The sequence below is a fragment of the Herpailurus yagouaroundi genome, unplaced genomic scaffold, assembly GCF_014898765.1.
Source record: "Herpailurus yagouaroundi ecotype Mexico unplaced genomic scaffold, PumYag 139, whole genome shotgun sequence".
Taxonomy (NCBI): Eukaryota; Metazoa; Chordata; class Mammalia; order Carnivora; family Felidae; genus Herpailurus; species Herpailurus yagouaroundi.
This window is the reverse complement of record NW_024412394.1, coordinates 79410308-79434166: the sequence shown is the minus strand read 5'-3', so window position 1 is coordinate 79434166 and position 23859 is coordinate 79410308. Positions and strand designations below refer to the sequence as shown.

At 36.9% G+C, this 23859-nt stretch overlaps 1 protein-coding gene and 1 pseudogene across 4 annotated transcripts in view; both read right to left on the bottom strand.

Moving 5' to 3' along the window:
• Positions 1-23859, bottom strand: part of PKIB (cAMP-dependent protein kinase inhibitor beta) — a 155363-nt gene that overhangs the window by 32628 nt on the left and 98876 nt on the right. For all 4 annotated transcript variants that reach the window (XM_040474526.1, XM_040474528.1, XM_040474527.1 and 1 more), the window contains one exon: positions 10309-10374. The gene's annotated coding sequence lies outside the window, so the exon portion shown is untranslated. The remainder of the gene's footprint in view (positions 1-10308; positions 10375-23859) is intronic.
• On the bottom strand, positions 14234-14393 carry LOC121030150 (uncharacterized; annotated as a pseudogene).

Sequence of the window (23859 nt, the reverse complement as noted above, 5' to 3'; positions counted from 1 at the left end):
CCAGATTTCTCATTGTTATCCTTTGACATTTGATTAAGGATGCAAAAGAATTTTATATAGAAAAATTCAGGGCGCCTGGGTGGCTCAGTCAGTTAAGCATCTGACTTCAGCTCAGGTCATAATCTCACAGCTCATGGGTTCGTGCCCTGCATCGGACACTGTGTGGAGCCTACTTTGGATTCTGAAGTCTCCCTCTCGCTCTCTGCCCCTCCCCCACTCGTTTTCTCTCTCTCTCTCTCTCTCTCTCTCTCTCTCTCTCTATCTCTCTCTTTAAAAAAAAGATTAAAAGAAAAACTCCAAATCCATCATAATTAAAATAACTGCTGAAAATACTAAAAAGCCGACTCATTTGTAATCATCTGAAAATTAGTATAATTACAGACAGTTCTAAAGATCTTCACTGTATAGAAACATGGATGCATTGAAAATAGAAGACACAATTGCTCACCAAAGATTCTTTACCCTGGAAAGTTAGCCTGAGGGGCCAGAACATTCTGGATGATATTGACCAAGATATCTCTTGGTCTTTTAAAGAGATCGTAAAAAACAATGGACTAAGAAAAAAGACAAGATTGAAGAAGATCTCACTTAATTCAACTAATATTTAGATGTTCATCTTCTGAATAAAAAAATCAGAAACAATCTTTTGAAACGTGATCAACATAAAACAGCTGTTTATAACAGGGCAAGTACTGAGAACGAATATATGAAGGCAGTGAAGTACAGGAGGTATTTCAGGATCTCATTAGAACACATTTAGAGCACAATCTCATTACAATAGTCATTATAGACTCTAGGTAATTGCAGGTTCTCCCAGACCAATGGCTCTGCACCCTTCACAGTTGTCCGTCATCAATTTTCTCTTGTTCTCCCCAGCCCCTGATCCTGCCATAGACCCAGTGTCCTCTTCCTCTTCATCCTATTCAGACTAGCTCTTGGAAAATATTTGCTTAATGCATTCACAGAAGTATGCTGTATGTTTGGCTCTCTAGAAGAAAAACTCCAAAGTGTTAGACCAAAGAAGCAAATCATTAATGGTGGCACTTCTGCAAATTAGTTAATAGAAAAAGAGTGTTATTTGGCAAAGATGTGGGAAAGACTTTCTGGAATTATCAGCATTTTATCTTCTACCTATTTTTTAGGCTGGGGCAGTGGGGGTGGAGTCACACCTGTGTTTTCAGCACCAACCAATTACATAACATTGGGAAGGTTCCTCAAGCGCTTTGAGCCTCATTTTCCCTAGACCCTGTTCTATAATGCTTCCTCAATGATTAAACCCCTTTATTTTCCATTTGCAGTGTAGGCAAGAGAACCCAGATTTTTAGAGTTTTCTTTCTGGTAATTATGTAGCTTTTAGCTGTCACCTCTTTCACTCCGCCAATCTATACACAAATCTGCTTAAACCCATCTAAACTTCCCAATCACTCAGCAAAAAATAGCCAGGAACTAAAGAGGAAAATAGTGATTAAAGCATATTCTAATTCACTTATAAGCATTTATAAGCCAATGTGTTTCACTTTTAAGACGTATGGACTAGATACATTTGTTGCAATAAACTCAAAACCTGGAATTTTTTGAGCTAGATAAACTTTACTAAAAATATATTTTACTTGCACTAAAAAGTGTGAGCTTAGAGAAAAACTAATCAGTATGTATATGATAGCTTTTGTTTCATTTGAATGAAGAATGTCCTTGTTCACGTCACTCTTGTGTCACCAGGAGACTGCTCCTGGGTCTTTCAGCCTCAGAAGAGATGACTCTTAAGTTCCAAGCTACATACTCCTCCTTGGAGTACTGAGGTTCCTGGAAACGTTGAAGCCTTGCATGTTGGGGACTGCAGGACAGTGACAATAATCATACATCACATTGTGTGGAGAGAGGAACATTCTAGCATTTTCAGAAGCCTCTATTACAGGTTTGGAAATAATAAAGACAATACAAATGTTCATCAGATCTTTTTATACCTACCAGCAAATCCTCTGTGAAGCCTGGAGGGAAAGCAGAGCTGCCTAATTTATATTAACTTAAATAGTCTTTGTATTTTAAAATGTTATTGATTGCCAAGATTAAAATTCAAAACTTGTTTCCCAGTAAATTCTAGTTCAGAAGGCTTTCTGTAGTCTGAAATACCACGTTTCTTTGATGTATTTTTCAATTAAACTAGCCCAGTCATAACAAAGTATTTTCATTGAGTATTTCTTTTCCATAGTCATTTATTCAATTAAGGTCAAGGTGAGTGGCCATTTTACTGCTACGTTAATGCATGAGGTAAGTTCTTTCGAGTCTAAGAATCTCCTTTTCTTTTAATCCTTTCTGTAACTTGCCTCAAGATTTATATAGGGAACATACACTGAGACATTCTCATATACATAACAATAATTATAACTATAAGTAGAATTTTTGGTCCTTTTAAAACTGCATTTCTAAAATATTATCTGCACTCTGACACAATCTCTCCCTTTAATTTATTTTAATGGTAACCCTCATTTTTAAAATTGAAGGTAGTGATGGAAACATATGATTCAGCTCCTAATTGTATCACCATCTATAACTGTGGACAAGTGACTAATTTTTCATAACACATTTTTAATGACCTGTGAGGTTCAGAAGCTGGGTGAAAATTAATAAGTGCGCTTTCTGCATTTAAGGATATATAGAAATATTTCAATAGGCTAATTTTTAAAATTGAGATGTAACATTTTGCACAAGACACTCAAATGTCTATCTGACCTTCACCACAGCACCTCTGACTCATTTTTTTCCTATCGTACAATTTCATAGAATTGATGCAAAGTCAAATTAATCAATGCTACTAAAGACAGTCAAGAGAAAAAAAACAATTGACAATCCATAAGTAACTTGGAGAGACCTAAGAATTTTGGAGGTAGAAGGAACTTTAGTCATCAGCAAATAAATAAACAAAAATTAAACTAACAAAAAAACAATCCTGATTTCAAAGATGAGGAAAAGGGGGCACCTGGCTGGCTCAGTAGGAAAAACATGTGACCCTTGATCTCAGGGTTGTGAGTTTGAGCCCCAAGTTCGTGTAGAGATTACTCAAAAATTAAAAAATTAAAAAATTTAAAAAGAACAAAGATGAGGAAAAGGAGAGCAGATTGTTGGTATGAAGAAGACCTCATTAATTTCAGAATCAAGTCTAAACAGCATGTCACTAGACTTCTAGGCCAGTATTTATCCCACAATAATGATGGATTCTAATTGTTTCAAGGATAAAACAATTTTTTTAACATCAGATCATCAATGGACATGGTGAATATAATTTGCAATAGGAAAAGGCTGAGACTTCAGGTGTGTGTGGGAAAAGAATGTAAACCTTTTGCTATCCCATTCTATGAAGGTCAGGCCTTCATGTGCTTAGGGTGAGGTTTCTGATTGTAAAGTCTATATTAGGGAAAGGCATGTCCCTATCTTGACCTGCGCTGTGCTTTAGAAGTCAATCTATATTCTTCCAAGGCTCTGAAAAAAATCATTCTCCCCTTTGATTGAAAAGCCCTGGAGCACATTGTTAGGGTAGAGAAGGCTTGTTAAATAATAATCCTACCTTGAACTGATGAAATTCAGACAATAACAGTTAGTTACTGTTGCAATTTTAAAATTATATTTATTGAGGTCTGAATTGCATAATAACTTCCAGGATATAAAATCATAACATGTGCTGATTTCCTTATGTGTAGGGAGAGGGATTCTAGCCTAGAGTCCAGGCAGGACAGGACTGAAGCAATCTTGCCTATGGAAGGAAGGTAGACACCTAAAACAAGGCTGGACAGTAAAGAGAGAGCCAACCAGTAGGGACACCCACAAATAGGCACAATTAATGGACTCTAGTAGAAATGATGTTGAATATCTAATGCTAGGTGACCCATTTCTGCACTATAATTCTCTCATATCATCCTCCAGTCTTTGGTAAAGTTTACTATGTACCACAACCATCTTAGTGATATCTCTGCTTTGGGCAACAGACAGAGGACCCTGAGGACAATCCTAGTGTGATTTTGACTAGAGAGAGCTGCAGCAGCATCAAAAAGTTTTAGGAAACAACAGGAAGTGGTGAGCAGAGACACCAGAGCATCCAACAAGAAAAACTGACATGCAGCACTTAGGAATCTGATTCTCAAAAATCTAGTTGTGGGGAAAAATAAAAGTTTGTATATCATGTAGTATAGGAGATACAACTAGTTTATTGACGTTTAATGTAAGATGATGCTTCAAAGTTGAAGAATCTACATTTTTTAGATATCTGTTGATTGAGAAAATATAGAACAGATGAAAAGATACTATGAAATACATATTGCAAAGCAATTAATTCTCATTTTTATAAGAATACTCCATATACATTTGGAAAATGGTAATGTATATGGCATGTGACAGTATTTATTTGAACACAGATACATACATATGGCTTATAGACCCCTCTAATAATTCTGTAGAATCCTAGCAGACCAGGATTCCCATGTTGATAAGCACTGGAGCATCATAAATCCTTGCTCTAGTGGCCAAGAACCTGTCTCCTGTAACAACAAGAACTTTAATCTCTAATATGTAAGACTTCTTCCACCTACTTTACTTCCTCCTTTTGTCCATTTAGAATTACAGGTTATTCAAACTAAAGAATTTCATTGAGCACTCATGTAATCCAATCCTTTCAGTTGGCTTTGTGAGACTGAAAGCTAGACAATCACGATGGTCAATGTTCATAGATAATTACAGGGGGTCTCACCAATATATCTGTAGAATAGATTGCAAAAATCTCTCATGCTAGATTCCATTCCACAGCCCAATCATTTGTTCAGTCCAGAGTCCTGGTAGCCTGTTTTGAGGACTGAAAACACCCCGTCACTTGAGAGCTATGGGCTCACACAGTAATGGCTTTCTTCACTTGGCCTTATCTAAACCTCAGTTGTTAGACTATGATAGTCAAATGGCAAAGAACCATTCTCGAGTGAAAAAAATAAAATATCACTCCTGAAAATTCGAAATTATTTTCAGCAAGTCTGGGATGGAAAATCTCATTTAATTAGCAAGTGCAATAAGATGTGACATTTACAAACTAATTATAACACATTTCCATTCTTCGTTGGTACACGAAATGATGACATATTGTTCTTTTATAGTTGCCATTTCCAAGTTTTAATTGCTTTGGTTTAATTGGTTTAATCCAAAAAAATGTCAATTCAGTAATTACCACTATGCTGTTGGAATTAGTTTCATTTATTGTGCAAAAGAAAATTTGACTTCAGAAGGAGAAAAACAATTATAATATAATACCAGGGGAAATACTATATCATCGAGATATTTAAAACCAATATTGTATATAACTGAAACTTGGTTTATTTTACAGGAATAAAGAAAATGTTTTTTCTTTTCAATTTTAAATGATAATATACCAAATAAATAATCAAATATAAATTAATTAACCCAGAATCACATTCACTCCTTTATAAATTTATTAATTTGCTTGGAAAATATCTGCTGAGTTACAATTATATGCCTGACAAATCAGTTCTAGAACTACTTTCGTGGAATCTAATAATGGGTGATAAAAAGAATAATCAACACAAATCCATGCATAAATACAAAATGTGATCTCAGATGAAAAATTAGTTTGTTTTGTGAGTGTACCAGAACCTGATTCATTGACAATATGAGCTATGAGAAAAAGGAGCTAGCTGGTTTGGTATAGAGGTGGAAGAAGAGTATTTCATGCATAAGAGAAAAGCATAGCACATTTCAGACACTGAGGGATGGCCAGTGTGGCCTGAACACAGAGAAGAAGGTGGGAAATGGGCACAAGATTAAGTGGGTCGGTTAACAGGGGCTATATCATTGGGGCATGTTAAGAATTTGGTCTATCCTAACAGCAATGGAAAGTCATGAAAGTTTTTGAATCAATAGCCTGATGATCAAAATTGAACTTTAAAAAGATCACTTTGGTGGCAGCAAACAGAACAGACTGGAAAAGAAGAGTGGATCCAAGAGATGAGTTTGGAGACAATTGCAGTATCCCAGGTGAGAGATAATGATCAGTCAGAAGGTAGAGTTTATGCCTTCAATTTAACAATCTATAAAGTCTAAAGTTATTTGTGTTCTACAAGTGACCTATTTTCACAGAATTACACGTGTCAGACTCAAAGGGAAAGCAGAGTGATACAATAGAAGGTATGCCTACTTTAGAATGAAATACCCCTGGTTTAGCTCTGGTCTGAACTTTTGGCTCCACTACTTATTAGCTAAGGGTCCTTATACAAAGCATTAAGCTCTCTGAGCCTCAGCTTTCACATCTTTTGAGTACATAATACTACCTCCCACAGCTGAGAAGACTAAGTGCGACAACGCATATGATATTCTCAGCATGTGGAAGGCCAGTTAGTATGAAGAGCCCCAGGACAGATGATTTCATCCCCTCCTGTTAGAGATCCTTGAATTCCTTTGAAACCTGTTCCTCCTCCTGGGTTTCTTTCTCAGTGAGCAGCACTAAAATCCACCCAGTTGCACAAATCAGAGCCCAGCAGGCATCCTTTTCCCTCACCTCATGACCATCTAGTCATATAAACTCCATTCTCTAAATAGTTCCTCAATTTATGGACTAACTGCTTTGCTCACTCTCTTTCACTAACCTAGTTAAGGTCATCAACATCACCAGATTGGATTATCCCCTTCACAAATCATCCTGCCTCAGTTTTGTTTCCTTTTCCACTCTTCATGCCAGCCACACAAACCTTACTATCTTAGCTCTTCAACTACTCTCCTTAAGCCAGGACAAAGTCACCTGGTTTCTTAGCATGACTAACAACACCCTGCAATGATCTACATTCTGCTTACATCCCAACCTCACCTCTCGCTGCTCCTGTCCCTGTGGTCCAGCAGCTGAAGGAAACTGCTCCTCACTCAGGACTCGTAGAACTCAGAAATACACTCCCTTCACCTCAAGACTCAGGCTGATGGATGAATGCAGTTCCTCCTGGCTGGAGCACCCTTTTTCGAAAGCTTCTCTTCACTGGATCAATACCTACTCAAAACTGAAGTCTTGCCTCAGATGGACCTTTGGGAGGCACTTTTCCTCTACCTGAAAGTATCCCAAGAGTGTAGGACAGCCTAAACTTAAATTTTATTATTTGAATGAATTGAGTGAGCAGTCAAGTGGCGCTTGGCGAAGTCAATGGGGCTCACTGAATTGGCAAAGGTCACATAAGTTGTGGTTGGTAGTGTGAAAAGAAAACCCAGGTTTCCTGCTACAGGTTGTAGTATGCCTTTCTTTCCATCATGCTGACACCTACCTTTATTAATTTCTGGTTGCATTAGCTCTCTTCATTAAGCCTTAGAAACATTCTCTTCATGTGCTTGTGAAATGTTGCACATTTATACTGTGGGTTATGATTTTTTCACTCAAAACAGACCAATGTCACTGCCTTTTCCAAGATTTCTTTGACTTGAAGGGGTAACCGTGGTTCCCATAACACTCTCAAGCACTCCTGCAGATTTTTTACAGTCATCTCCTTCCCCATGATATTGTAAGCTCTTCTGAAAGTAGGACAATTCTAGATTCATTTTACATCTCTGGTACCCAAGGCTGTTCTTGGAACACAGTAGTACTTAATATTTGTTGAACTTAATGGTACTCCAAAGCTAAACAGTGTCCAAACAAGGGCAACTAATATGAGATAAGGTATGCCAAGAAAAAGGTGATGCAAGAGTAAGAAGACAGGCAAAAACAATGATGGCTCTGCCATCTAGAGATAGAGAGTGTAAGATAAAGCAGATGGCTCTGGCTAAGATAAAGAATCAGGAAGGCAGCTGGGAAGATGGGGCCACTGCTGAACAGGCTGCCTCTCCTGGAGAGTACCTTCAGTCCCGCAGTGGCCTTCCTGCCTCTTTGTATTCAAGATAGAGAACTAGAGATGGAAAGGAAGAAGCTGTCACTTTCAGAGAGCTGAAAAGTAGGAAAGCTGACTCATATGGCACTTTCTATGCCTGCTGGGAAGCCTAAAGCCAACACTAGAGTAGCTGGTTTCACAGGTTTGAAATGGCAGAATCAAAGTCAACTAATTGTAATGGAAATGGAACTGAGCTAGGGGCAGAAATCCAAGTGTTGGTTCTAATCTTGCCCTGTGGCCTTAGGCAGACTTCTGAGCCTCATTTTTCACCTCTGTGAAATCAAATATTTAAACTAGATGGTCTCCAACAGCCCTTTTTCATTTAGGGATTGTGCAGTTTATGGGATTGGTTCCTGGATTTATTTAAAGTAGCTACATAACCAAGGTAGAGAAGACTCTCAATCTGATTAATTTATGCAAATGCAGACATCAAGCTCATCTCTTCACTCCTGAAACTTGAACTAGACCAGTTGAAGCATTAACCCATTAATGATATCCCCTCATCCACATATGGGAGGCACAGCCATAAGCTTTATCAATAAAAAGTTACAGATGTGGTGGGGCTGTAAAGCAGTGGTTTGCAAATACCCAAATCAGTATGGCAACTTGTTTAAAACACAAGTTACAAAGCCTTGCTCCAGATCTACCAAATCAGAATCTCCAAGATGGAGCCCAAGAATATGTTTATATTTTTATATACTTTTTTTTTTACTTTTTATAAACCTCACATGTGATTTGATAATTAGCTAGTTTGTGGCTCATTTCTAAAGGAAAATAGTGTTTCTCAAAGGGTAGCCTGTAGATCATTTTCATGTGAATTATCTAAGATGCTTGTTAAAAATATCTGGGAATGTAGCCAACAATCTCCATTCTCACTATTCTTTCAGTGATTTTACAAAGAGCTTTTTTTACACACTGACAAATGAAATCATTATGTGGGTAAAACCTCAAAGTCTATGAAAGAATATAGTAAAGATAGGAAATTATGATTGCAGTATAGGTTTATCTCAGTATTATTATTATTATTATTATTATTATTATTTATATTGCATTGTTTCATCATCATTTCATCTAATCCCCATAATAAGCCTATAATATAAGCATTTTAACTTCATATTACTTACAAGTTGAAGCACTAGAGAATTCAGGTAGTTTGCTCCAACACATAAGATTCATAATATGGGTGCATTGGAACAGAAAATTAATGTCCTGGAACTAGGAAACAACTTATATTGCAACAGAATGTGTAATTAAGATCTCAGTACACATTTTAATTAAACAATTTGCTGAGATCTTATCTGATGAAGCAAGTTAGAAATATGTCTCAGTTCCTATTGGTTGGTTTTATTAGCTACTACACGAATGTTAATGCCATTATAATAATCATAGATTACACAAGATAAAATGACTATTAACTACTAAGCAACAACGTTTCAGAGATGTCCTAGAATCATAAAATGATCTAAGGTAGTCATCATTTCTAGTCAACAACCTTCAAACACAAATATTTACAGGTGAGAAGTCCAGAAGTATGCTAAGGTCTTACCCACCTAGTAAAGAACCCACCTAGCTCTAAACCTTAATTACCTGACTGCTTCATTAATCTGTCTTTACTCCACGGGCCCTAGACTCTGTACACCTTGACTCAGTGTGCCAACTACTTGCCTTAATGCTAGAATAGGATTACATGAGACTTCAAATGTCTTTCAAGGAATAAAATATTAAATGCTGTTACTACAGATACATTTTTAGGACAAAGCTTTTTTTTTTTTTTTCCATTGAGTCTTATCAATTTATCTAAGAAAATATTTGATTGTGAAAAGATGTGTTTGTCTTTACCTCTTGGTAAACTGAAACAGAAAGGGTCTCCCAGATTCCCTGTTCCTGAGTTGGCCAGTTTTGAATCTGGCATTTCAGAAACTGAACGAACCTTAGCAATTTTGATACCTAGCTTTGATTTTACAAAAAAATTCACTGAAAATGTAAATAGAAAATACAAAGTCATCCAAAGCCATGTAAATTTTAACAGAATACAAATTCTCTTTCCCGTGTTCACACCCTACACTTTTCCTCTTCCTTCCCATTGATGTTACAGACTTTCTAAAATATGTGGATACACAGGTATTTTCACAAAGGGGAAAAATTAACAAAAATGACATAAAAAAAGAGAAATTGCCAAAAAATAAATCAAACATTCACTTGCTATAGATAGACTTGATGAAGATATTCTGATTGAGATTTGGTTTCTTTGTTTCATTTTGTAAGAAGTGATTATTTGTGTGCTTTACTTTCATTCAAATTTTGCATGCCAACTCAGATTGCATAGCTATATCCTGTCAAGTGTTTTCCTGAAGGAGCCATTTCTTCCACAAAATCAATATCTAATTTTCTAAATAAAGAAGAAAAGGATACTTACAAGTCTCAGATTAAGATATGCTGTTATTTCTAAGAGGTTTAGGAAGAAACTGATAAACTTTCTTTCCTGTAAATTAATTTAAAAAAAGCTATTAAGAACCAGAAAAAGTATAAATTCAGTTAGACTAATAAATTTAAAGATTTTGTCTGTGCTTTATTTTTTTTAAATAGAGTTACAACTGATAAACGCCATGACTTGCCTGACTTCTTGTGAAAAGCAGAACCTCTAATTCTACAATAAAATTTTCTGTTAAAAGTCAAAATGGCTTCATTTCAAATAACAGGTGTTAGTACCTAGGATTGCCAGCTACAATTACTGCATCAGTGCTATTAGGGATTAATGTCAGGTTGAGAAAGTCATCATCTAAAAATGACAGGCCATTACAACAAATACTTGTAGGCATAGAAACATGACTGCAAGCAAATACTTGGCATGACCACACCTTTGGGAAATTGTAAAACATAGGACACTTTTCCAGTATAACTGTAGAAATATTTTTTACATTTCTTAAGTGCCCTGAGGCATTGGACCAATATTCCCACTACCTAAATGGAGACCAGTGGAAAGAATTCAACCATCTTGCTCCTAGAAACAAAGATAAACAATGTACATTCTTGTTCACAGAATGGGGCCTGTATCTCAAGGTTGAGCACCTGACACAAGATGGATCAAAAATAATTGGGACATGAACCATCAGTATTCACACTGGCCACTGATAGCAGAAGGGCACTTTGCAAATTCCCTCCACCATACTCCCACTGCCCTCAGCCAGCCTACCATTCATTCTTCCTCGACTACGGCAACAACATCCTAAATGACTCTTCGCATTCTTGCTTCCTGAAACTCTGTTCTTTACAGATGTCAGATAGAATTATGTCAAAGTAAATGTGCTCATGGTCATTCTAGAATTAATCCTTCACAGCCTTTCCATCATCTACAGGATCAAGTTGGCCCCAATATAACTCTCCTTCATTTTCACCCAGGTCCAACCTGCGTGAATCCTAAAGCTCTGAAGTCATAGCCAGCCAATGGCACCCCTGTGCCTTGTTTATATTGTCACCATGACTGAGGTTTTTTGCCCTCAATCCCCTCCCCATCCCGTGGCTAGCATATATTCAACCATTCAGGGTTAACTTAGGCGCCCCTTTTCCAGACTTCTATGTTCCCTCCCCTTTGCTACAAAACACTCTGGTGTATTTCTTACTAAACTTATACATTTCGGATTAGTGTCTTCCCATCTCCACCTCAGACAGTTTTTTAAAGCCTTTTGAGGACATGGACTGTGACTCATTCCTCTTGCACAACATTTTGCACGTGGTAGGAGGAATGAAATAAATATGTTGAATGTCAAGGTGCACGAGGTACTTTTCAGACTCAGAGCTTCCTGAATGCATACTTTTATCACTGTGAAATAATTTGAAAATCCGAAACAGGCATCTTTTAACCTTGTTCCTATACCCAGCTTCCCATATGGTTTTCACTGTTCCTCTCACTCTGCATCTGAGACTGTTTCCCTTCAATTGAGCCCAACTGTTCAAGCCAAATATAAAGAACTGAGAAGAGGAAGAGAAAAATACATGAAAACATGATCATGGAGGAAGTAGCAATAAAATTCAATTTTATAAGCTTCAGCATTTATATAATACAATGTAAATATTACCCCTAAAAAACAAGATTAAAAAAACATACTTTTGTGGTCCTAATTTTTTCAAACATCTTCCTATACCTCTTGACAAAGATCTAGTAGAAACTGCAAACAGGACCCCAATTTAAAGTCAGTTTGATAAAACTAAACATTGTTCTTTGTATCTTTAAAATGCATGTTTTAAAAAAAAACCCTATTTTATACCTTTTCCATATTAGCATTTTCATTTTATGAAATTCTACTATTTCTACCCTTTGTAATAGAACCAAGAAACAAAAAGAGAAAGAATATAGTGACATACTTATATTTTCCTCTCCACCTCTTTGAGGCTGTGTTACATACAAATATACTTATGGAATGGACTTTGAAAATAATATTCCGTACATATTTTTGATTATTCACACACATCAAAATTCAGATGTACGAGGGATATGCTAAAGAATAAGAGGCTGAGAAAGTCTACTTATCCTAAGTTATCAACTATCAAAATTTTTACTAACAAAAAAGCAGTAATTTCTGTTTCAAGAATAGTGGCATGCCCCTAACAACAACAAAAAAATCCTTTAAGCACACATCTCCTATTTATGAATATTTATTTTTATAAATTATAACTATCATTATACTAATAGATTAATTGAAGTTATATGTTATATCATAATTATCATATGTGTTAAATACATTAACAGAAACTTAAAATAAAATCAAAATAATATAACTGGGTATTCTACTATGTTCTTTCTGAACTTCAATATAAGATGCAGAATCTGTTAGATTCTGCAAGGTCTAATTAGACCTCTACAAGATCTAATTCTTTCTACTATCTCTCTTGGAACTACAATTAAATCTAGAGAAAACATGGTGATATATATGACAGCTAAGAGATACCCGAGGCAAGAAGGAAGTGGTCTCACCCAAGGGTGTTTGTTGCATGCCTTATGAGAGGAGCAGATTAAGGTGTGGGTAGGTCAGCAAAAACCCATCCTATTAGAATTACACGACAACCAGAATTGTGAATCATCTATCTAGTCCAGTGATTTTCCAACTATTTTTTAATATATTTTTTTCCCAAATGAATTCTTTAGCAGATGGACAATATGTAAGACAGATACAAGCAACACTTCTCAGGTGAAAGCAGCTTCAGGTTCTACCCACTCTCTCCTCCCCCTCCTCTCCTCTCCCTCCAAAGATGTAGCTTGAAAATTACATGACCACACTCCCACTTCAGAGATGAGGCTACCAGGCAGGACATGGAACAAGAGCAGTCACTTCAAGACAGAATGTAATATTTAAAAAAATTTTTTTTCAACGTTTATTTATTTTTGGGACAGGGAGAGACAGAGCATGAACGAGGGAGGGTCAGAGAGAGAGGGAGACAGAGAATCGGAAACAGGCTCCAGGCTCTGAGCCGTCAGCCCAGAGCCCGACGCGGGGCTCGAACTCACGGACCGCGAGATCGTGACCTGGCTGAAGTCGGACGCTCAACCGACTGCGCCACCCAGGCGCCCCAGAATGTAATATTTTAGTGCGATTTAAAAAAAAAACAAAACAAAATTAGTTCAAAAACTCTATGATGAAAAAAACATCAAGAATTTAGATAAAGATTTGACCCTGTATTTGTGCGACTCAGCCTCACATACCTCACCCTAGACCTGGACGTGGTCTAGTAACTATTCTGAAAGAATAAAATATAAAAATAATGTCATATTAGTTGTATTAAGTAAATGTCTCTATATTACTTAGGGCTATAGAAAAAGAAGAAAATGTAGTCTGGAAGACAAAGCCCAAACAAGGTGTGTTCTACAATATACACCTTCGCACCTTAGTCTGCAGGACTGAGGATGTTGTTTGGGAACAAATAGGCAACTAAACAACTATAATACGTGAGGTAATGCTCAGATCATGCTTGCATTTGACCTATTTTACAATTTCAATGAGCTACTAAATCTAGTTACAGCTGCTTCAATAAGCATTCTTCTATTTTTGTTTTGTTTTAAAAAACAAATCATCACTCTAAAATGCACAAAAACCTGCAAGTGAAATGTGTCAAGTGAACATCAGCTGATTCCTAAAAGCAAATTAACCACTTCAACTGCAAGACCTAGTTTGAAAAAGCTGTTCTCAAAATGTACATAACCTCTCAAGCATTACAATGGTGAAAACAAGCTTCAAAGAAATGAATCATTGTGACATTAGAAAGTATGTACATTCATGAGGATGTTTTCTATTCACAGAACCCATGTGAACTGCTTTAGGAAAATAAATGACTACATGTCTGACACAGAGTAGGCACTCAACACATATTTACTGGATAAATATATGAATCAATGAATGAATGAAAGTTGAAAAAAAGATTATAAACAGGTAGACTAGGGCCAGATTATAGCAATAATCGCACCTCAGATAAACGTCATTGGCTACGATACTGCCACTGCGCAAAGCTGGGACCAGATTATAAAGAGCTTTGAAACAGAGACTTTGTGCTGTGGGCTACTGAGCACAGATTTAACAAGAGGGGGGGGAAAAAAGTACCTCTTTAAAAGAAATAATTGATGATTTTATAGGGAGCCAACAGTAAATCCAGCTAAAAGTCTCTAGAAATAATCTTGGCAATGGGCAATAAAGACCCACCCAAAGGGTAAAAACATTAAAATTGGAGTAAGGAAGGTGGAAGGTGTGGCAGATGCTGCTGGTTGGCTCCCAGGCTCTTCTCCTCATCTTCTGTAGAAATTGGAAGCTTAGCTGGGCACATAGCTAAGAACCATATATCCAAACCTCCCATGCTGCTAAATACGACCATGCAACTGTATTTTGTCATTTAAACGTGGGCTATAAGCAGAAGCAATGTATTTCATTTCTAGGTAATATCCTAAGAGAGAAGGAATTGTGGCCTCTGCCTTTCGAACATTGGTTTGTACCTGTGGTGCTGAGCCATCATTCACCAAACAGACAAGGACAATCAAGACTCTGGGGATGATGACAAAGCAACAAAATTGAAGGAGGCTGCATCCCTAACATGGCCATGCCACTATTCCACCTCTGTACCATCTACCTGAGCTGTCCATAACACGGAACTAAATTCACATTGTGTTTAATCCACTGTTATTTTTGTACTTTGTGATAATTGGCAGACTGATCTCTTAAATAATATAGATGATTCTAAAAAAACATTTCAAGGGGATCCTGAGTGGCTCAGTTAGTTAAAGAAGCTGACTTCAGCTCAGGTCATGATCTCTCAGTTGGTAAGTTCGAGCCCTGCATGAGTTCTGTGCTGACAGCTCAGAGTCTGAAGCCTGCTTCGGGTTCTGTGCCTCCCTCTCTCTCTGCCCCTCCCCTGCTCATGCACTGTCTCCTCCCCCCTCCACCAATAAAACTTTTTTTAAAAAAATTTCAAAATGAAAAAAATCCATGGAATGTGGTGATAGCTATAGTGAATGAAGGAAAGCTTCATTCTAAGCTTTTATGTTTAAGAAGCTGGGATAACAGAACCACTAACAAAATAACAGATGAGGGGGAGAGCTGATGAAGTTCAAATGGTGGCAATAGAGCCAAAGGTATATGCAGTGTAAGTCACTGGAACAACGCGCCTGAAACTCAGGCAAGAGGAGAAAATTGGAAATGGAAATCTCAGCAATTTTGTATAGAATATATAGTTGAAAAGATGCAAATTGACAGAATCTCAGACTCAGAGAGATCAGTGTGTCAAAAACTGAACAACAGGGTGTTCTCCCAGAAGGCAGGAGGAAGAAGCAATAATCAGCAAAGGCAAAAGCAAAAAAAAAAAACAACCAAAAAAACCTGTTCTTATCTTCATAAGAGGTTAATGATTGAAATCATGGAATAATAGAATTAACCTTAATACCAGAAGACAAACAAATTTAAAAGGGATTTGATATAATCTAAACTTCTTAAATCTGTTTAAAGTTCTCATAAAAAATTAAAGCAAACATTTCTTGAGATAAAAAAGCATTAAGCAGGGTTCTAAATAAGCCAGGTCTCAATCATGCGTTAGTTTCCATTTAAACGTCCAGAATCCCAAGACAGAAAAGAATAAGCAACAGGTACTTAAATCATCTGTCTCTTCATTTTTGTCACAGTAAAGGAAGGAATGAGGGGAGAGAGGGAAAGGGGAATGGAAGCAGAAGTGTTCTGCTACTGTCTCCATCCTTTGTACCAGGCTGATGTCTGTAAGTTGAAATGACAAAATGAAACAAAAGCCTCCTCCCCAACTTTTACTAAGTTACATTCAAAGATGCAGTGGATCTAAATTTCACTTTGGATCTACAATTACTTCACAGTGGATCTAAATTTATACTTTGAAGGTAATACAAGGTTGCCAACATGCAAGTCAACTATGACATACAAGAGTTTGAGAATCTATATTTACTCGCCAGATGTGTTCCAATTACTGGAAGGTCACCAGCATTCCAGAATATTCAGACCACGTTATGTGCAATGCTCTTCAATAGTTCTTCCTCCCCACCCGGCCTCTGCCATCCACCCAGGAGGACACTTTTTAGGGAGCAGTCAAAGCAAAGATTTCTGTTTTTCATTCCACCATCCACTTCAGAATGAAGAAAACAACCATACTCTGAGAGATTATTTTCTCTCCATGTTTTGACTACAGAATGTACATTATAGTTACCCAAGAGACATCAAAATTCCAGGATTCTTTAGCATAATATTTTCATTGAAACCAATCATAACAATTCACTTTGTATGAAGAATTGATATTCTCCCTTCTTTCCTTTGAAGAGAAGTCTGTTACTAATCTTTTCCTCTTCACATAGTGATTGCATTATCCATGGTGTTTCAACTGTTTGGGGGGTAGTTTTTGTCCTTATTGTTTCTAGCATTATACTTGAGTTTCACAATCAATCTTTTTTAAGTTCTTAATACTGGCTCAAATTGTGGGATTCCACACACACCCCATCTTTTAATATAATGATCGGAATTCTATTCATTCCTCTAAGTAAATCAGGGTAGAAAGGCCCACCCTAAAATGACCTCTCCTTTATAAATGGTTGTAAAATACCTGAACAAAAGTTACTGTACACCATCAAATTAGCTTGGGAGGGAAAAACCCACTTTTTTTCTAATTTTCAGTTGATACAAGGTAAGAATATATGTCTATTAGGATGGGGGAAGAAGGAAGGATTGTATTTCATGGTACTTAGCATAAAGCATGCAAAATTGCCACATTTCACTCCCACCTGGTCTGGCTCTCTCCTCAGGTGTGGCTTGTGTGGTTCTAAGATTCCTGGCATTGAACGTATATAAAGTGAAAACCACTCTGATCATTTAGGAAAGCCCCTTTGTCTACCTTCTTACCATGTGTCATAGAAAAACCACATCACTGAAACACCAGATGCACATTTGTTATAAACTACTCACTGTTTCTTAATGTTGCTTGCAAAGCTCCAATAAAGGAACTTATGTTTTAAAGTTTTCCAATAATATTAAACTTCCTAGCCTAGATTACTTTCTTGCTTATATCACAATCCTCAAACACCAGGAAATCATCTCATAAGTCTCAGATGTGTTCCATATGACTTACACCATTTTAATAGGTATATCTGGGGCTAACACGAACACTGTTAAGCATCACAGTTAATGATAAAACAGACTTAAAATTTTAAGCACTAACCCCAATACTCTTATATTCATTGAAAACCATTTTATATATGAAAGTGAATATACCAACTCGGGAGGGAAGGGAGCTAACAATTCCTGAGTGTTCATGATTTTCCAGATGTCTTAAACATTCTCTAACTGAATCTTCACAAAAGGCCTCAAACGTAGATGTTAATACTATTGGATCCAAAAAGAGCCTGAGGTTATAATAGAGCCAGCACCAAGCAGTGTTAAGATTGGAACCCAGGTCTGCCGGACACCAAGTCATACTGTGCCAAGAACAGCAGCATAACTTCATTAAATCAACCCACAGGAGCAGCACAAAGTAAATATGTGGGCAAGGAGAGTTGACCAACTCTACTTTAGAGGTTATTTTGGATATGCCATATTTCTTTTCAAAGTGTTTTTAGGGGAGTCTGGGCGGCTCAGTTGGTTAAGTGTCCGACTTCAGCTCAGGTCATGATCTCACAGCTCAGGTGTTCAAGCACGTCGGGCTCTGTGCTGACAGCTCAGGGCCTGGAGCCGGCTTCGGATTCTGTGTCTCCCTCTCTCTCTGCCCCTCCTTTGCTCACGCTCTCTGTCTCTCAGAAATAAATAAATGTTTAAAAATTAAAAAAACAAACACAAGTGGGTTTTACAGGATATTCTATCAGCGTTGGACTTTAATACCTGATGCGCCATCCTCACCTTGATGAGGTCAGTAGCCTGTTTAAAGCAGTCAGCTCTGTTTTTTTAGAAGCACAGCAATATCCCTGAAGGCCATTCGGGACAGCAGTAAATGTGTTATCATCTTCTATATCTACCAGAAAGTGATTTGACAGGCTCTTAGATTAACAGAGGTGCTAAGTAGGGGAGGAGTACCAAAAACTGTAAATAGATCTTCAATTTTAAATAATATATATTATATTAAGCATAATAATAATATATACTATTATTATATACAAATTTATTATTATTATTATTATTATTATTATTATTATCATTTAGTGTCCTTTGGGGTAAGTCAAGATGCTCTTATAAAATGGACATAAATAATGACCTCTTACAAAACAGTAAACTCTTCGGACTTTAGTTTCTATATGTACACAGATAGCCTGTGGGAGCTTTAAGGGCTTTTCAATGTAAGCCTTCTTGAGCCTCTTTGAGGGGCAGTGTCACAGGCGGGAACACTGGGCAAATGAAGTCAGACACTCCTAAAGGTCTGGTCAGAGAAGGCTAAAGCTGGGAGAGATTCTAATACTAAAGACAGTATAATGCCATGCACATGAGGTTTGGAGCCAGACTGTCTCTAGAACTTAATAGCTGTAACTTGGATAACTTCAGCCCAGTTATCTTTATTTATAATGTGGAAAGAAAACTTCTGCCTCACAGAGCAATATGTTATGAACATTAAGTGAGACAATGTCTGAAAAGTACTTGGTATAATGCCTAACACATAATAAGTGCTAAATAAACAATAGTCGTTATTCGGACATTCCTTGTACCAAAGGAGAAACTGTACTTTGTACTTACTGAAGAGTAAATGACTAACACAAGATCATAGGCCATTTCTTCATTGGGGTGAGGGGACAGGAGGGAATATAAACTCAGCTTCATCTAAATCAAATTGCTCTAAATAACCAATTACCAACATAGGACCAGAAAATGTCCAAGGAAATTTCAAATGCACTTTATTTTTTTTTCATTAATAAAACTGACTTTATATCCAACTCTTTTTCCTCTTCCTCACCTCCATTTCCTTTTAAAACTAACTCTGTATGAATTCCTGTGTGATTTTGATTCTCTTAGTGGTTGGGCTAACAGTGGCCTTCTTGAATCTACTTTGTCCTGATATTCTCAGTTATTGCTCTTTCTCCTATAGTCTAGGAAAAGCATACATAAAAGAGAAATATATTAGAGGAACTTTATTCAAAAGTCATCTGTCTTTGCTAACTATTTAACATGCTGCAGATTTAGATATTTCTATCTAAATAAGATATAGAATGTTAGTTTCATATTTTAGATTAATATTAAGAAAAAAGCCCACCCTGGAATAGTATTTTGAGATAAATCCATTCATAAAGGGTCTTTTAAGAGTACCTCTTGAGCACCAAATGTAAGAACAATGTCTAAAAAGTAAACGGACCAGGTAAAGACTTCATACTCAGTTCTGGTAAAGAGACTTAGGCTAAAATGTTCATTTCTGGTTTTCCTACTTATCTTTGCTAAGAGAGGCAGCCTAGTCTTGTTTCTTTTTGTCAGTTGTTTGCTGTTCTTTTGAAGATTTTTTAAATCCAGGTATATGGGTCAACCAAAAAAAACCCTTCACTTTTCTAATTTATGATCTGTATAGAACTGGAGAGGGATTTGTAGCAGGTTACTGCATTAGGCCGTATGGACTGCACTTCATGTCTACCACTCACACCGTAGTCCCACACTCGTGTCTAAATTTAAAAACTGTTGATGCCATTGAAGTACAATTTTAGAATAAAGGAAAACCTTAAGACACTTTTTCTAAAGATTTATGTTTCCCCAGAGCTCTGTTTACTGGACACACTAAATTAAATATACTTGCTTTCGAGATGAATTAACTTATTTTTTTGTTGATTTTTTTACCTTATTTTAATTTTATTATTTTTTAAAATTTAAACCCAAGTTTGTTAACATATAGTGTAATAATGATTTCAGGAATAAAATTTAGTGATTCATCACTTACATATAACACCCAGTGCTCATCCCAACAAGCTCCTCCTTAATGCCCATCACCCATTTAGCCCATGCCCGCACCCAACACCCCACCAACAACCCTCAGTTTGTTCTCTGTATTAAAGAGACTCCTAGGATTTGACTCCCTGTCTGTTTTTATGTTACTTCCGCTTCCCTTTCCCTTATGTTGATCTGTTTTGCTTCTACATATGAATGAAATCATATGATGTCTTTCTCTGGCCGATTCATTTTGCTTAGCATAATACACTCTACTTCCATCCACATTGTTGCAAATGGCAAGGTTTCATTCTTTTTCATCACTATATATATATATATATACACACACACACACACACACACACACACACACACACACACACCACATCTTCTTTATCCATTCATCAGTCAATGGATATTTGGGTTTTTTCCATACTTTGGCTATGGTTGATAGCACTGCTATAAACACTGGTGTACATGTGCCCCTTCAAATCAGCACTCCTATATCCTTTGGATAAATACCTAGTAGTGTAATTGCTGGGTCATACAGTAGTTCTATTTTTAATTTTTGAGGAAAAGAAGATGAATTAACTTATTTCGAAGCCTTCACTTTAACTTATTTAGATATGCTTCACATTAAGACATTAAATTCAGGGGCTCCTGGGTGGCTCAGTCTGGTGAGCATCTTGACTTTGGTTCAGGTGGTGATCTCGTGGTTTGTGAGTCTGAGCCCCACATCGGGCTCACTGCTGTCAGTGCAGAGCCCGCTTCAGATCCTCTGTCCCCCTCTCTTTATGCCTCTTCCCCACTCTCACTCTCAAAAATAAAAATAAAAATAAAGATATTTCATTAATCAATAAAAGATTATGGACAGACCAAAAAAAGAGGCAAAACTCAACAAAAATAGATACAATGTCAAAATTATCTCCTTCCTTGAATTTGAGAGTGACTACATGTCTCAGACTTAGGCCAGTGACATTTACTACTAACTGAATTAACATCTCCGATAACAGCACTTTATTCATGTCAGGATTTATCTGGCTCCAAGAAAAATGGCAGCTGCAGTGGTGATTCACTAAAACCAATTCTCAGCGAAGCAGCTGCTGCGGAAAGCTGTGCTCCTCACATCAATCATGCGCTGATTGTGACAGCGAGTTGAGTCACATCATCTGCTCAGTCGATTGATTTCGTGATTGTTGATATTTGCATTGCATTGCAGTACTACTGTTGTCATATCATGCTGCACTAGTTGAAATAACATCATCTGGGGGACACTTCAAATATGAGAAAACCCACATAATCATGAAAATACAGCCATTTTGTGAAGGAGGTGCTGAAAGAGCAATCACTCTAACTGCTAAGAGACTAACTTATTTTTAGTAGAGTGAGTCCACCCACTTCTGTGCTCCTCTGAGGAATTGGTCACACTTCAGCAGTGTCACAAACCCCAGATTTGGAGTCATAGGTTGGATCGTGTCCCCTAAAAAGACATGTTGAAGTCCTAACCCCAGTACCTGTGAACGGATCTTATTTGGAAATAGAATCTCTGTAGATATAACCAAGTTAAGATGAGGTTATACTGAATTAGGGTAGGACTTTAACCCAATATGACTGTGTATCCTTATAAAAAGAGGGAAGACAATGTGAAGACACAAAGATACAGGGAAAATGTCAGGGAGAGATGGAAGCAGAAGTTGGAGTAATGCATCTACAGGCCAAGGAATACGTGGTGCTACCAGAAGCTGGAAGAGACCAGGAAGGATCCTCCCCAAGAGGTTTTGAAGGGAGCATAGTCTTGTCGACAGTTGCTTCAGATTTCTGGCTTCCAGATTGCGGAAGAATAAATTTCTGTTCTTTTTAAGCCATTCAGTTTGTGGTACTTTGTAATGGCAGCCCTTTTGGGGCATCCATCTGGAGATGGCGAAAGAGCATCAGCTGCTCTTAGAGAGCGTGGGTATACACAGTGTTGACCGAGGGAACCATAGTGCCTAAATAGACTTTTCTTACAGGCCATGTTTACTCAGATTAGAGACCGTTCTCAAATTAAAGCATCCTTAAGTGTGTAGATAATTCTGAGGATAGACAAAATCAAGATCAAACTAATGGGTCTTAGATGTGAAAATATGTAAAAATAGCTTGCGATGAACCAAATATCCCATAACACCTTGTGTTTCTAGTGCCTCCTGTCAGTATTAACAAATGTCAAGCTGTCACCACATTTACTTCTAAAATGTTCCAACACACTCAAAAGAATGAACAGATGTACTAGAGTACCTATTTCCATGAAGTTTTTCAAAGCAAAGAAAGTGCAGAAGAAATGGCACGGTCAGGATAAGTAAAACAGGAATAGGCTTGAGGGATTAAGGCATTAAACTAAGCCTTCATAATTCTTGCTTAAGCTTTTTTTTTTTTTTTTTTTTTTGGAAGATAGAAAAACATAGCAGCTAGATTCAGACACCCTTGAGTTATGCTAGCTCCACCTCTAGTGAGGTCTGTGTCTTTGGACAAGTTACGTGTCCTCTCTGAACTTCAACTCACTCATGAGTAAATGAGACTAATAATCCCACCAACTTTATAAAGAAAGCATTTGGTAATTATTAGCAATTATTATTACTACTAATCTCCATGTTAACTTAAGTTGCCACTTCACTCATGGAAGAGATGTGCCTCCACACCTCTGCTTTCTGTTTTTAAACCAGAATGAAATAAAGTCAACTGCAAAATAGTTCAACTCTAAATTTGTACCCATAGTGCCTCACCTCCCGGTGGATGACATGCAATTGGACAGAAAAAGTAAGTCTTTTGCAAACCTTGTTGACAAGAATTTTTCTAAAATATTCTAATCCCTTTCTCCTGTTTGGTAAATGGAAGATATTGGACATAACACTATCTTTTAAATCATTGAGCCTCTTGCAGTTTTTGATGGTCATTATATATTCTGAATATCAAATATTATTAGGATAATCTTTCTTATATAATACTTCAAACTAGTAAATATATCAAAATGGTCTTCTATAATGTACAAACATGCTCATTGTGCTGTTTATCCCCTTATAATGACATCCTATTCTTTTGCTTCATTTTGTTTCTTCTGAAGTAGAACTTCAGATATGTAAAAAGCCAGTTATCATGCCCTCACTCTTTTCTTCTCAAACTATCAACTATAGGTAATTTGATATTTTTAAAACTTCTTCCAACATGTTGAACAGTTGTTTTTGAACCCAAATTAGTTATTTACTTTAAAGACTGACAACTTTAATATTGTTGATTTCAGTTTACCAATCTGGTCTGAGATATGTAGCAATTCCACCACATGCTGCCCCTCCCAGTGTTGTCTCATCAGCAAAGTTGAAAAAAAAAAAGATACAGGGAAATATTCTAATACTAAACAAAGCTTCCCCGATAACAGTGCTAAGAATGTCACTAGAGATTTTTCTCCACCTTGAATTGTGTCCATTCAAGAAAGGAATACAGAATTTATAAATAGATTTTGGATCTGAAGACTTCACATGGCTAAGACAACACTACTCCCCAAACTGATCTACAGATTCAAAAACAAGCAACATCAAAATCCCAGCTTCCTTTTCTGCATA